Source organism: Scardinius erythrophthalmus (genome assembly GCF_964197995.2).
Source record: "Scardinius erythrophthalmus genome assembly, chromosome: 10".
In the NCBI taxonomy this organism is placed as follows: Eukaryota; Metazoa; Chordata; class Actinopteri; order Cypriniformes; family Leuciscidae; genus Scardinius; species Scardinius erythrophthalmus.
In genome coordinates this window covers 8648976-8661582 of record NC_138230.1, presented here as the reverse complement: position 1 = coordinate 8661582, position 12607 = coordinate 8648976, and the positions used below count along the sequence as shown (strand labels likewise).

The 12607-nt window shown below is 35.0% G+C and overlaps 1 long non-coding RNA gene across 1 annotated transcript; it reads left to right on the top strand.

Moving 5' to 3' along the window:
• The first annotated feature begins 7049 nt into the window (after window positions 1–7049).
• On the top strand, window positions 7050–7872 carry LOC308697540. The gene is made up of 3 exons (XR_014030951.1): window positions 7050–7143; window positions 7661–7735; window positions 7826–7872. It is a non-coding gene; the product is annotated as an uncharacterized lncRNA (long non-coding RNA).
• Window positions 7873–12607: the final 4735 nt, after the last annotated feature.

Here is a 12607-nt window from a genome sequence, read left to right as displayed (position 1 = left end):
GATTTTCAATAGTTGTATCTCGGCCAAATATTGTCCTACCCTAACAAACCATACATCAATGAAACGCTTGTTTATGCAGCTTTCATGTGATGTATATATCTCAATTCTGAACAATTGACCCATGTGACTGGTTTTGTGGTCCAGGGTCACATATATGGTTCTGGTCGGAGGCTTTTGTAAATATTTCAATGTACTTGTGCATTAAGCAGCTGGTGCAGCCGGCTCCATATAAAATATAAAAAACTAATTGTAATCTGTATTGACCACTAAAGCTTACAAATTATTAACCTGATCAGAGCGGTGAAATTAAATTCTAATTTTGAAACCCTGAGACCCTGAGATGTGTTTTCATGGAAGAACCTCATGAATGTAGGAAGATCCTCTTCTGGCTTCACTGCTGTACATGAGCACAGATTCTTCGGCCTGCAGGAAAAACCCTGCATTAAAACCTTCTTGGACTTAAACTCCAGTATCAAATTTTGATGAACACCACTAAAAGGTGATCCACTTTTTTGAGTGTGAAAAAACTGAGTTTGCTCAAACGAAGCCCAAACTGACCCGAGTAGCCACTGAAACCGGTTTCGCTCAACAGGCTTCGGTCGTTCTGGAGACCCTGAGATGACGTTCTCTCTTCTGCTGGAGCCATTATAGTTCATCTGGCCTAGAGATTATAAAATACAATACATTAGACAACTTTAGCATTAAGCTAAGCTTAAAGGGATAGTTCACTTTGAAATTAAATTTTGGTATGTTTTAGCTTACCTCAAAGGCATCCAAGATGTAGGTGTCTTTTTTTCCACAGTAGTTTCAATTTTGATATTTTTAGGTCAAACCGTTCTTGTCTCTCAGTCATATAATGCAGGTCTGCAGGTCTTGTAACACAGCCACGTCCAGTGATCTGAGGGCGCGAGCGCATCCTGGTGTGTGACGTGTGCGCAGACTGGTGCATAGTCATATATTATACACTGTAAAAACTAAAGGAGCCTCAAGTATCCTGTTGGATACTCAAGGAACTTCAAAATGTAATTTTGGTGCCTCAAAGCTCTTTTTCCTATAGAAGGGTAATTGGAAGAGCATTGACAATCTTTGAGGTTCTTGCTGGAACTTATGGGATCCTTTAAGCACTTTGTATTTAGTTCAGAGGTTCTGGAGTCACCTTTTCATTACCACGAGACCTCGAAGTGCTTTGGGGGAAAATAGAGGAACTTGAATGCGATAGAAGGGTTATTGGAAGATCTTTTAACATTTAAGTGGTTCCTGTAGGATCTCTTAAGTTAAAGCCAGCATCTGGAGGAACCCAATGGTTCAGTAAGGCCTGAATTAGATTATTATTCTATTATTATTATTATTATCCTATTATTATTATTATTATTATAGGCTACTTAAGTTTGATTCGGTATACATACCCAGGTGAAAAAGACGTACTATTAAATGTATTAAAAATGTACTTGAGTGTGTTTTTAGTAGACCTACAATACAAATATACTTTAATGCATTTTTATTATTATTATTATAGGCAAGTTTGATTCAGGATACATACCCAGGTGAAAAAGATGTACTATTAAATGTATTAAAAATGTTCTTGAGTGTGTTTTTAGTAGACCTACAATACAAATATACTTTAATGCATTTTTAATACATTTAACAGTAACCTAGTCTTTTTCACTTGGGTAGCTTACATATATTTAGTATAGGCCTATTTTATTAAGTCATTTAAACCTTAAACAACAACACTAAATAATAATAATATTATATGAAGAAGAATAAGCAGGAGGAGAGAAGTATTATTCAGTCACGAAACTGCTGCTATTCCTCTGCTGTCGTCGCTTCAGTGATGCTCGCGCTGCTCGCGCACAACAAAGCTCAGCTGATCGACGTCATCGGTTTGAAAGTAACGGCTCCTCTCATCAAAGCTTCCGCCGTTTGTTCAGCTCGCCATTACAAGGTTTGTAAACTCGCCAAATAAATATAAATACAGAGTCTACTCACTATATATTTAAACACACATATATATAAACTAAATTTATTATACATTACTACGTTTTTACAGTGTTTACCACTCGTTTATTGCACATTATCTGGTATGAAGGTTTTAGCCGCGATGCTAACTACGTTGATCTAATGAACAAATGGAAATGATTGACTTATTGTCTTAGATTGATTTAGTCATTCAATTCAACATATTTTGTACAACTGTGTCTTCAAATTGCTGATATAGCCTAACTAATTTAGAAAATTCTCTGATTCTTGGCGTTTGTTATGAATAACAAAAAAACAGGTTATAGTTTGCTCTGTTTTTGTTTAGCCTAACGTTAACTTTACTTACTACAGGTGCCCTCATTCTCTCAAATACCATTTTAAAGCCATTTACTGGTCAATAAATATTATGTTGTGAATAATCAGCTTTGTTCTTTTGTTTCCCCAGAACAACCATTACATTTCTAAAATAATCTGAACATTTCAGTGGCAACATTGAATTACAGTAAGTTACCTGCACCACATGCTGTACTTTATTACTATGAACTTTCTCTGTGTGCAATTGTATTGTTTGACTGTGTACTTGTGTTTTTTAATCAGTTACTCTCTGAAAATTATTTCTCATGATCTCAAATCTCGTTCATGTTACTCAGAAAAATAATATCACAGGTTTGATTCACAAAAAATGCTATAGACATTTTAACTCTGAATTATAACTTCAAGTTTAGTCTTTTTCGACAAAAAAATAAATAAAAAAAAGGAAAAAGCTATTAGGCTTCAGAAGACTTGCAACACAACCCATAACACATGAGTTGTGAACTCATTGATTATTTTTAGGATCTTTTCTGGGACATTTTTGGAGCTTAACCATTTTTACATAAATTGTTGCATTGAATTGAACTAGACAAGTGTACATAAGAATGGTTTCATGAATGATTTACACATTTGTTTTCTTCTTGTGTTTCATGCAGTGAAACTGAATGGTGACTGGGGTTGCATTATGCCTGAGATCTGCTTTTGGGTTCCACAGACAGAAAGTCAAACAGGTTTGGAACGTCACAAGGCTGAGAAAATTATTTAAATTACACAACTATCACTTTAATAACATTACTAACAGTAAATTTTGTACTTTGCAGGGATCTCAGTAAGCTGAAATACAAGTTTGATCAAGAATAAAAATCCTCCTGTAGACCTGAAAATCATCGAAGTGCCTGGACCATCCACCAGAAAAGAGGGAAACCAAACGGAAAACGATGCTGTACCTTTTCACTTTTCTAACTCGTTAAGTACCTCACACCAACTTGGTCCCATAGTGACATTTTTTTTTGTGACCAATACTTTATTGTATTTCTTACGCACAAGGCTATCAGCATTAGCATTGACAAATTTCACAAAATTACTTCAATGCGGAGGACATAACTGATAACAAATACAAAACAGATATACAGAATAGAAACATGTGCATATACAGAAGGATTAATAAAATAAAATAAGTTAAATAAAATAAAATAAAATAAAAATATTTTTTGAACTATATACATAGTCAGAGATAAATGGTTTACAGATAGAAAGTGTCTAATGAGATAAAGATGATTAAGGCCCCTATAAACATACATAAATAAAAATTAAAAGTTACAATAAATAAAGAGGGAAAAAGAGGGAATCTGCCATCCCATTAGCCCTGATCCCCATCTGAGTACTCCCCTATTACTTTAGAACAGTCAAGTTTAAAGAATAGACATTAAGCTGTCATGTGTTTGGCTCCAGTGCTCAATAGTTTTAATCTTTGCCCTATTAATTAAGGCAGAGGATCGCTCCAAACGAACAATATCTATAAAATAGGACAACCACTGCTGCTTTGATAGTGAATTAGGGGGAAACCAAGAACTAATTATGGTTTTCTTAGCAGCAGTTAACCCAGAGAAGAGAGTCCGTTTTTGATTTAACGTAAGAGCAACAGAAGAGACATCGTTAAGAAGGAAAAGACATGGCTCAGGATCAATTGTCAGTTCCAAAAGTTGTGATAGAACAGAAGAAATTTTAACCCAGAAGCTGAAGATCAGAGGACATTCCCAGAACAGATGGAGAAAGCTGCCGATTGCCCCCGTGCTACATTTATCACACACAGGGGAGGGAATAAGTTCCATTCTAAAACGTTTCAGGGGAGTAAAAACTAAAGGAGCCTCAAATATCCTGTCGGATACTCAAGGAACTTCAAAATGTAATTTAGGTGCCTCAAAGCTCTTTTTCCTATAGTAGGGTTACTGGAGGAGCATTGGCAATATTTGAGGTTCTTGCTGGAACTTATGGGATCCTTTAAGCACTTTGTATTTAGTTCAGAGGTTCTGGAGTCACCTTTTCATTACCATGAGACCTCGAAGTGCTTTGGGGGAAAATAGAGGAACTTGAATGTGATAAAAGGGTTACTGGAATATCTTTTAACATTTAAGTGGTTCCTGGAAGATCTCTTATGTTAAAGCCAGCATCTGGAGGAACCCAATGGTTCAGTGAGGCCAGAATAAGATTATTATTATCCTATTATTATTATTATTATAGGCTACTTAAGTTTGATTCAGTATACATACCCAGGTGAAAAAGACGTACTATTAAATGCATTAAAAATGTACTTGAGTGTTTTTAGTAGACCTACAATACAAATATACTTTAATGCATTTTAATATATTTAACAGTAGCCTACGTCTTTTTCACTTGGGTAGCTTACATTTATTTAGTATAGGCCTATTTTATTAAGTAATTTAAACCTTAAACAACAACACTAAATAATAATAATATTAATAAAATGAAGAAGAACCAGGAGAAGTTTTATTCTGTCACGAAACTGCTGCTATTCCTCCGCTGTCGTCGCTTCAGTGATCCTCGCGCTGCTCGCGCGCAACAAAGCTCAGCTGATCGACGTCATCGGGTTTGAAGTAACGGCTCCTCTCATCAAAGCTTCCGCCATTTGTTCGGCTCTCCGTTACAAGGTTTGTAAACTCGCCAAATAAATATAAATACAGAGTCTACTTACTATATATTCAAACACACACATATATAAACTAAATGTATTATACATTACTACGTTTTTACAGTGTTTACCATTTGTTTATTGCACAGTATCTGGTATGAAGGTTTTAGCCGCGATGCTAACTACGTTGATCTAATGAACAAATGGAAATTATTGATTTAGTCATTCAATTCAACATATTCTGTACAACTGTGTCTTCAAATTGCTGATATAGCCTAACTAATTTATTTCGTCATTGGCGTTTGTTATGAATAACAAAAGCAGGTTAATATAGTTTGGTCTATTTTTATAGCCTAAATTTACTGCTACAGGTGCCCTCATTCTCTCAAATACCATTTTAAAGCCATTTACTGGTCAATAAATATTATGTTGTGAATCAGGGCCGTGCACAGACCTTTTGAGGGGCATGTGCTGAAACTGAAAAAGGGCACCTCCCTCCCATTTTCAATAACAAAAAATAATAGTCTCAAAAGCTTTAGATTTGTTCACGATTAATAACAACCATGATAATAATAATATAGATAATATAGATAAACAGGGTTTTAAGGGCTTCTTTAAACCTAATTACAACAGCAACCTTCTGTGAGCCAGGGATGTTGGTCTCTTATTCACTACACTTCCCCTAAAATAAGCCAGCAATGAACAAAAATATATAAAATAGTGTGAAAAGTACAGCTGCAGTGAAAAGCATTTCTGAAGCATCACGTGACACTGAGTACAGAACTGGAGTAATGATGCTGAAAATGCAGCTTTGATCACAGAAATAAATTACATTTTAAAATATATTCAAATAGAAAACAGTTATTTTAAATTGTAAAAATATTTCACAATATTACTGTTTTTGCTGTATTTTGGATCAAATAAATGAAGCCTTGGAATAAATTAAATCATGAATAAAATATGAATATTCTGCATGATAAAATATAAAGATTTCACAGTGATCTTCTGTAATTCTGTAATTTTTTTTAGTTACTACTACAACATTACTGTAGTAAAACCATGTTTTACTACATTTTATACATGTGAGGACGAGGGGAGAGTAGAATACTATAGATTAAAAAATTAGCTAGCGAATACGCATATTAACAGCCTTGAATTAACCATCATTTATTATTATTACCATAACATGATTAGCCTAAATGTTAATAAATTAAGTGTATCAGCAATCATAAATCAAAGAAGAAATTTCTTACTTCTTAGAAATATATGTTACCTAGGTGACGAGGATCACTCGTCGCTTTGTGTAAGTTCCAGTACGAAACAGCGTGGGGGCGCACCTGTCATGATTTTCCGATGGTAAAAAATAAATAAAATTATGTTGTTGTATTACTTATCAATATATAGTTTTTGACCAGCGATTGAGTGCAAATGTGCATTTTTTTTTTTTTGTCGGTCATTAAAACGGCGCCGGCGGCATCACATTACATTCATCAACAGGTTACAAACAGTTTGCCTGTAGCTAACGTATAGGCGGGGCGCTCAGTTTTTCCTGTTTTAAAATACATTTGGCCAAAATCGCATTTTATAAAAGATGAAATGCTACTGTATGCACAGGATATTTAAGTGTAGGCTATGTATTGGCTATGACTAGATGGCAAATGCTAGCCTAGACCTCTCTTTCAGTCTCAGGCGACGTCCCACATGTCTCAGTCAGAGAGACAGACATCAAATAAATAAAATGTGAGCCTTTATAGACATAGTGTTTAGTAGTACTTATTCAAACAACAAGATATTTATTTACCCTTCGCAAAAATTCGTTCAGCTGCGGTCTACTGTGCGGCTGCTGTGGAACTTCAGTTGATTCAGTGAACATAGAGGGGGCGGAGTTATCAGCTTACTGACAGCTTGAGGATCGAATAAGATTTACACAAGCTCGTTTTAAGAACTTTCATTGGATAAATATTTGTAAAACAGACAGACAGGCGTAAAGGGTGACCAATAGCATTGATAAAAAAAAAAAACACCACCAAAAAAAGGGCACTTAGGAGTGTAAGGGCAAAAAGGGCATGTGCTCTGCACAGGTTGAGCCCTACCTGTGCACGTGCCTGTTGTGAATAATCAGCTTTGTTCTTTTGTTTCCCCAGAACAACCATTACATTTCTAAAATGATCTGAACATATCAGTGGCAACATTGAATTACAGTAAGTTACCTGCACCACATGCTGTACTTTATTACTATGAACTTTCTCTGTGTGAAATTGTATTGTTTGACTGTGTACTTGTGTTTTTTAATCAGTTATTCTCTGAAAATCTTCCCTCATGCTCTCAAATCTCAATCATGTTACTCAGAAAAATAATATCACAGGTTTGGTTCACAAATAATGCTATGCATTTTGTCTTATATCTTTATCATTTGCATTTGAATATAAGACATTTTAACTCTGAATTATAACTTCAAGTTTAGTATTTTTCGACAAAAAAAAAAAAAAAAAAAAAAAAGGAAAAAGCTAGGATATTATATGGCTCCAGAAGACTTACAACACAACCCATAACACATGAGTTGTGAACTCATTGATTATTTTTAGGATCTTTTCTGGGACATTTTTAGAGCTTAACCATTTTTACATAAATTGTTGCATTGAATTGAACTAGACAAGTGTACATAAGAATGGTTTCATGAATGATTTACACAATTTTTTCTGCTTGTGTTTCATGCAGTGAAACTGAATGGTGACTGGGGTTGCATTATGCCTGAGATCTGCTTTTGGGTTCCACAGACAGAAAGTCAAACAGGTTTGGAACATCACAAAGCTGAGGAAATTATTTAAATTTCACAACTATCACTTTAATAACATTACTAACAGTAAATTTTGTACTTTGCAGGGATCTCGGTAAGCTGAAATACAAGTTTGAACAAGAATAAAAATCCTCCTGTAGACCTGAAAATCATTGAAGTGCCTGGACCATCCACCAGAAAAGAGGGAAACCAGACGGAAAACGAATCTGCTGTACCTTTTCACTTTTCTAACTCTTTAAGTAGGCTACCTCACACCAACTTGGTCCCATAGTGACATTTTTGACCACAAACGAAATTGCTGATCGTGTGGATTCTTATTGAAATGACTGGAATTCACCAGTGAACATTCACAGAACAACAGATAATTTTACTGCACCTTAATACTGTTTCCGGGTCGAAGCCTCTACTTCCTCTATCTTGTTTCATGAGAATACTCAACAACCATTTATGAACACTGTTGATTCAAGTCACACATTTAAGCTTTTCAAAAGCTATAGTGAACATTACAGTCTCCAGTCTAATGGCATCCCAGACTTAAACATTTTATGATTCAAAATAGCTGAATAACTAACCATCTGAGATTTCGGTATAGAGATAAAGGTTAGGATCATAATTTTCAGGAATATTACAGCACAATGAGCACTTGCATATTAGCACTGTTTGTTGTTTGTTTTTGGCATCTGATAGAGTTTTGGACTTGGACCATCGGACTGAAACACAAATCTTTTTAAAGTTAAGTAAAGATGGACATTTTTAATTAGTCAAAATGTAATTTTATTTACATTGATTTATTTCGTGGAACATATGTGTTTCCATGCATTTTGTTGATATGTCTTTTCTTGTTTATCTATTGTATATACATGGTTGATTATTCATGTTGCTTATGTATTATACTATTTTTTTGTGTATTCATTGATATTAATCTATAGTTATCTTTTTTTCCCATGTGCATGGAAGTGTATGTATAAAAATGAATATCAAATATGTAATAAACAATTCTTATTTTGTATTTGGTTCAATTTGTTTATTATAATAGAAGTCAAAGGTAACCATAGTAACACCATGAAATTAAATATTAAAAAAAATGAAATTTGGTTCCTGGAGGCACCCAAAGTGGTTCCACACAGTGCCTTATATAAGAGTTCCTCAGGAAACCTGTGTGGTTCCTCAGAGAACCGCCCCTTTTTAAAGGGTGCCTAGAGGATCTACAGACGGTTCCGCCGGTGTGGCGAAGTGAAGAACCCCAAAAGGTTCCTCCAGGCACCTTTTATTTTTACAGTGTAATATATTCTGTGTATAGTTTATCAGCTGGTGAGCAGGGTTTTTAGATGAGACTGAGACATTTTGCCATATTGTCTCCCAATCAAAACTGCGATCCTGTGCCAAAAGCTCTCTGTCCCAAATTCGGGTGATACCAAGAGTCCCACATTTCTCCACGACAAGACTACCATAAATAATAGAGACCTTGGCTGTTTTCCCCTTCATGGATTCAAACCAATGAGCCATGGGGTGAGATGTCAAAGGTCTGTCCCAAGGAACTCCATAAGCTTTAAGTGAGGACCTTAACTGTAAATACAAGAACCATGAGAATCCAGGCAGATTATAACAGGACTGCAGATCCCGGAATGTCCTTAACCCTGTCTGATCATAAATATTATCTAATGTATTAATACCTCTATCTGACCACAGCGAACAGGTATATGATTTCATGTTTCGTAATAGGTAGTAATTGTTCCAAATGGGAGACTGCATGCAAAATTTGGATGAATGATTAACATATTTTTCTACCAGACGCCATGTAGATATTGAATTAGCTATAATTGGGCCAAATTCTTTAGAAGCTTTTTTAAGTTTGATTCCTGAAAATAGCACATCCTGCAATCTATGAGGAGAAACCAATGACTCTTCAATTAATTTCCACTGAGGAGCCCGGGAAGGTTGTACATCTAACCATGAATTTAAAGACTTTAACTGAAAAGACCAATAGTACAACTTAAAGTCCGGCAATGATAGGCCACCCAAAGACTTAGGACGTTTTAGGGTATCAAATTTGATACGGGGTTTTTTGTTATTCCAAATGAATTTAGAAGTCATCCTTTGGAGGTCTGTGAAGTAATCTTTAGGGGGAGAAACTGGCAGCATGGAGAACAAAAAATTTAAGCGCCCAAGAACATTCATCTTTACTAACGCAATCCTCCCTTGTAATGTCAATTTCAAGGATGACCACCTTTGTAAATCCGCTTGTATTTTGCCCTTAAGTGTAACATAATTCTCAAAGCCGATATTTGAAAAACAGGGAGGAATACATAGACCAAGGTAAGTAAATTTTGAAGTGTGCCACTCGAGAGGTAAGCTGTCAGGAAGGGGAGTCTTCTTCGCTGCATCATTTAAAGGAACTAATAGGGACTTCTCCCAATTTATTTTATATCCTGAAAAGGAACTAAAATTAGAAAAAAGGTTCATGATCTGAGGAAGCAAATTAGTAATATCAGAAAAATAAAGGATAATGTCATCAGCATATAATGAAATTTTATGACTTGTATCTTTAATAATTATTGGTGAGATCATGGAATTTTGTCTTATGGCCTGTGCTAAAGGCTCCACGGAAAGGGCAAATAAGACTGGCGAAAGTGGACAGCCTTGACGAGACCCTCTATTAAGAGGAAAAGAGTTGGAGATAACCTCCCCTGTTTGAACCACTGCCTGTGAGCAGCTGTATAGTGTTTCTATCATCTGTATAAAGTTACAATCAAAGCCAAATACATCAAGAACTGCCCATAAATACCTCCATTCAAGCCTGTCAAAGGCTTTTTCAGCATCTAGGCTGAAAAGTGCTGCTGGGTTATTAGATGCTTCAAGAATATTAAGAATGTGAAAAAGTCGTCTCCATAGTGACATTTTTGACCACAAACGAAATTGCTGATCGTGTGGATTCTTAGTGAAATGACTGGAATTCACCAGTGAACATTCACAGAACAACAGATAATTTTACTGCACCTTAACTCTGTTTCCGGGTCGAAGCCTCTACTTCTACTTCCTCTATCTTTTTTCATGAGAATACTCAACAACCATTTATGAACACTGTTGATTCAAGTCACACATTTAAGCTTTTCAAAAGCCATAGTGTACATTACAGTCTCCAGTCTAACGGCATCCCAGACTTAAACATTTTATGATTCAAAATAGCTGAATAACTAACCATCTGAGATTTCAGTATAGAGATAAAGGTTACAGCACAATGAGTGTATATTAGCACTGTTGTTTGTTTTTGGCATCTGATAGAGCTTTTGGACTTGGAAACAGTGATGTCAGACTAACCATCGGACTGAAACACAAATGTTTTAAAGTTAAGTATGATGGACATTTTTAATTAGTTCAAATGTAATTTTATTTACATTGATTTATTTCGTGGAACATATGTGTTTCCATGCATTTTGTTGAGATGTCTTTTCTTGTTTATCTATTGTATATACATGGTTGATTATTCATGTTGCTTATGTATTATACTATTTTTTTGTGTATTCATTGATATTAATCTGTAGTTAGCTTTTTTCCCCATGTGCATGGAAGTGTATGTATAAAAATGAATATCAAATATGTAATAAACAATTCTTATTTTGTATTTGGTTCAATTTGTTTATTATAATAGATGTCAAAGGTAACCATAGTAACAACATGAAATTAAATATTAAAAAAAAAATGAAATTTGGTTCCTGGAGGCACCCAAAGTGGTTCCACACAGTGCCTTATATAAGAGTTCCTCAGGAAACCTGTGTGGTTCCTCAGAGAACCGCCCCTTTTTAAAGGGTGCCTAGAGGATCTACAGACGGTTCCGCCGGTGTGGCGAAGTGAAGAACCCCAAAAGGTTCCTCCAGGCACCTTTTATTTTTACAGTGTAGGTACAGTATAGGACTTTGGCAGTTAATTATTAAATAATAAAACAGTAAAACAACATGAAAATCACCACAGTAGTAGTCTGTAAGATGTAGAACAAGAATCTGGTGAAGTTTGCAGAAAACAATTTGATTTAAAAAATGTATGAATGTATTAAATATTGCTATAGGCAGGTATACAGTATATGACTTTGACAGTTAATTATTAAATAATAAAACAGTAAAACAACATGTAAATCACCACAGTGGTAGTCTGTGAGATGTAGAACAAGAATCTGGTGGAATTTGCAGAAAACAATTTGATTTTATTATGAATATTTTTAAAAAAGTCTGCCGACACCAACCGAATACACATTGAGCCTACCACGCAACCTTGTGTAGACGCGCAATATGTTTTTAAGCGTAGATGGCGCGACCGCAGTCTCTTACTGGTGGTGACCACAGACCTGCATTATATGACTGAGAGACAAGACCGGTTTGACCTAAAAATATCAAAATTGAAACTACTGCGGATAAATAGACACCTACATCTTGGATGCCTTTGAGGTAAGCTAAAACATACCAAAATTTTATTTCAAAGTGAACTATCCCTTTAAGATGACTTCGTAATTATTCAGTTTTGTGTTTCACAATTCATAAGCTTTAATGGCACTGAATTTTAAAGCAGTTTATCTGCATCACTTCAAAAAATTATTAAAACGTTTATTAAAGGAAAATTAGTTATTTTGAAGAATGTGTTTTTCTTTAGTCCACACAATGAAAGTCCAATGTTATTTTGCACCCCATTCACTTCATTGCAAGGACAAAAGAATAATTCAGTTCTGTAGAAAAAACAGAAAGTCATACAGGTTTGAAACAACATGAGGATGTAATTTTTAGGTGAACTACTTTAAATAGTTTTAAACATTTTGAACTTGCCACTTAACTCTTTGTGTGCCGTTCCTGCGCAGAAACACCATAAAAACACATTTAAAA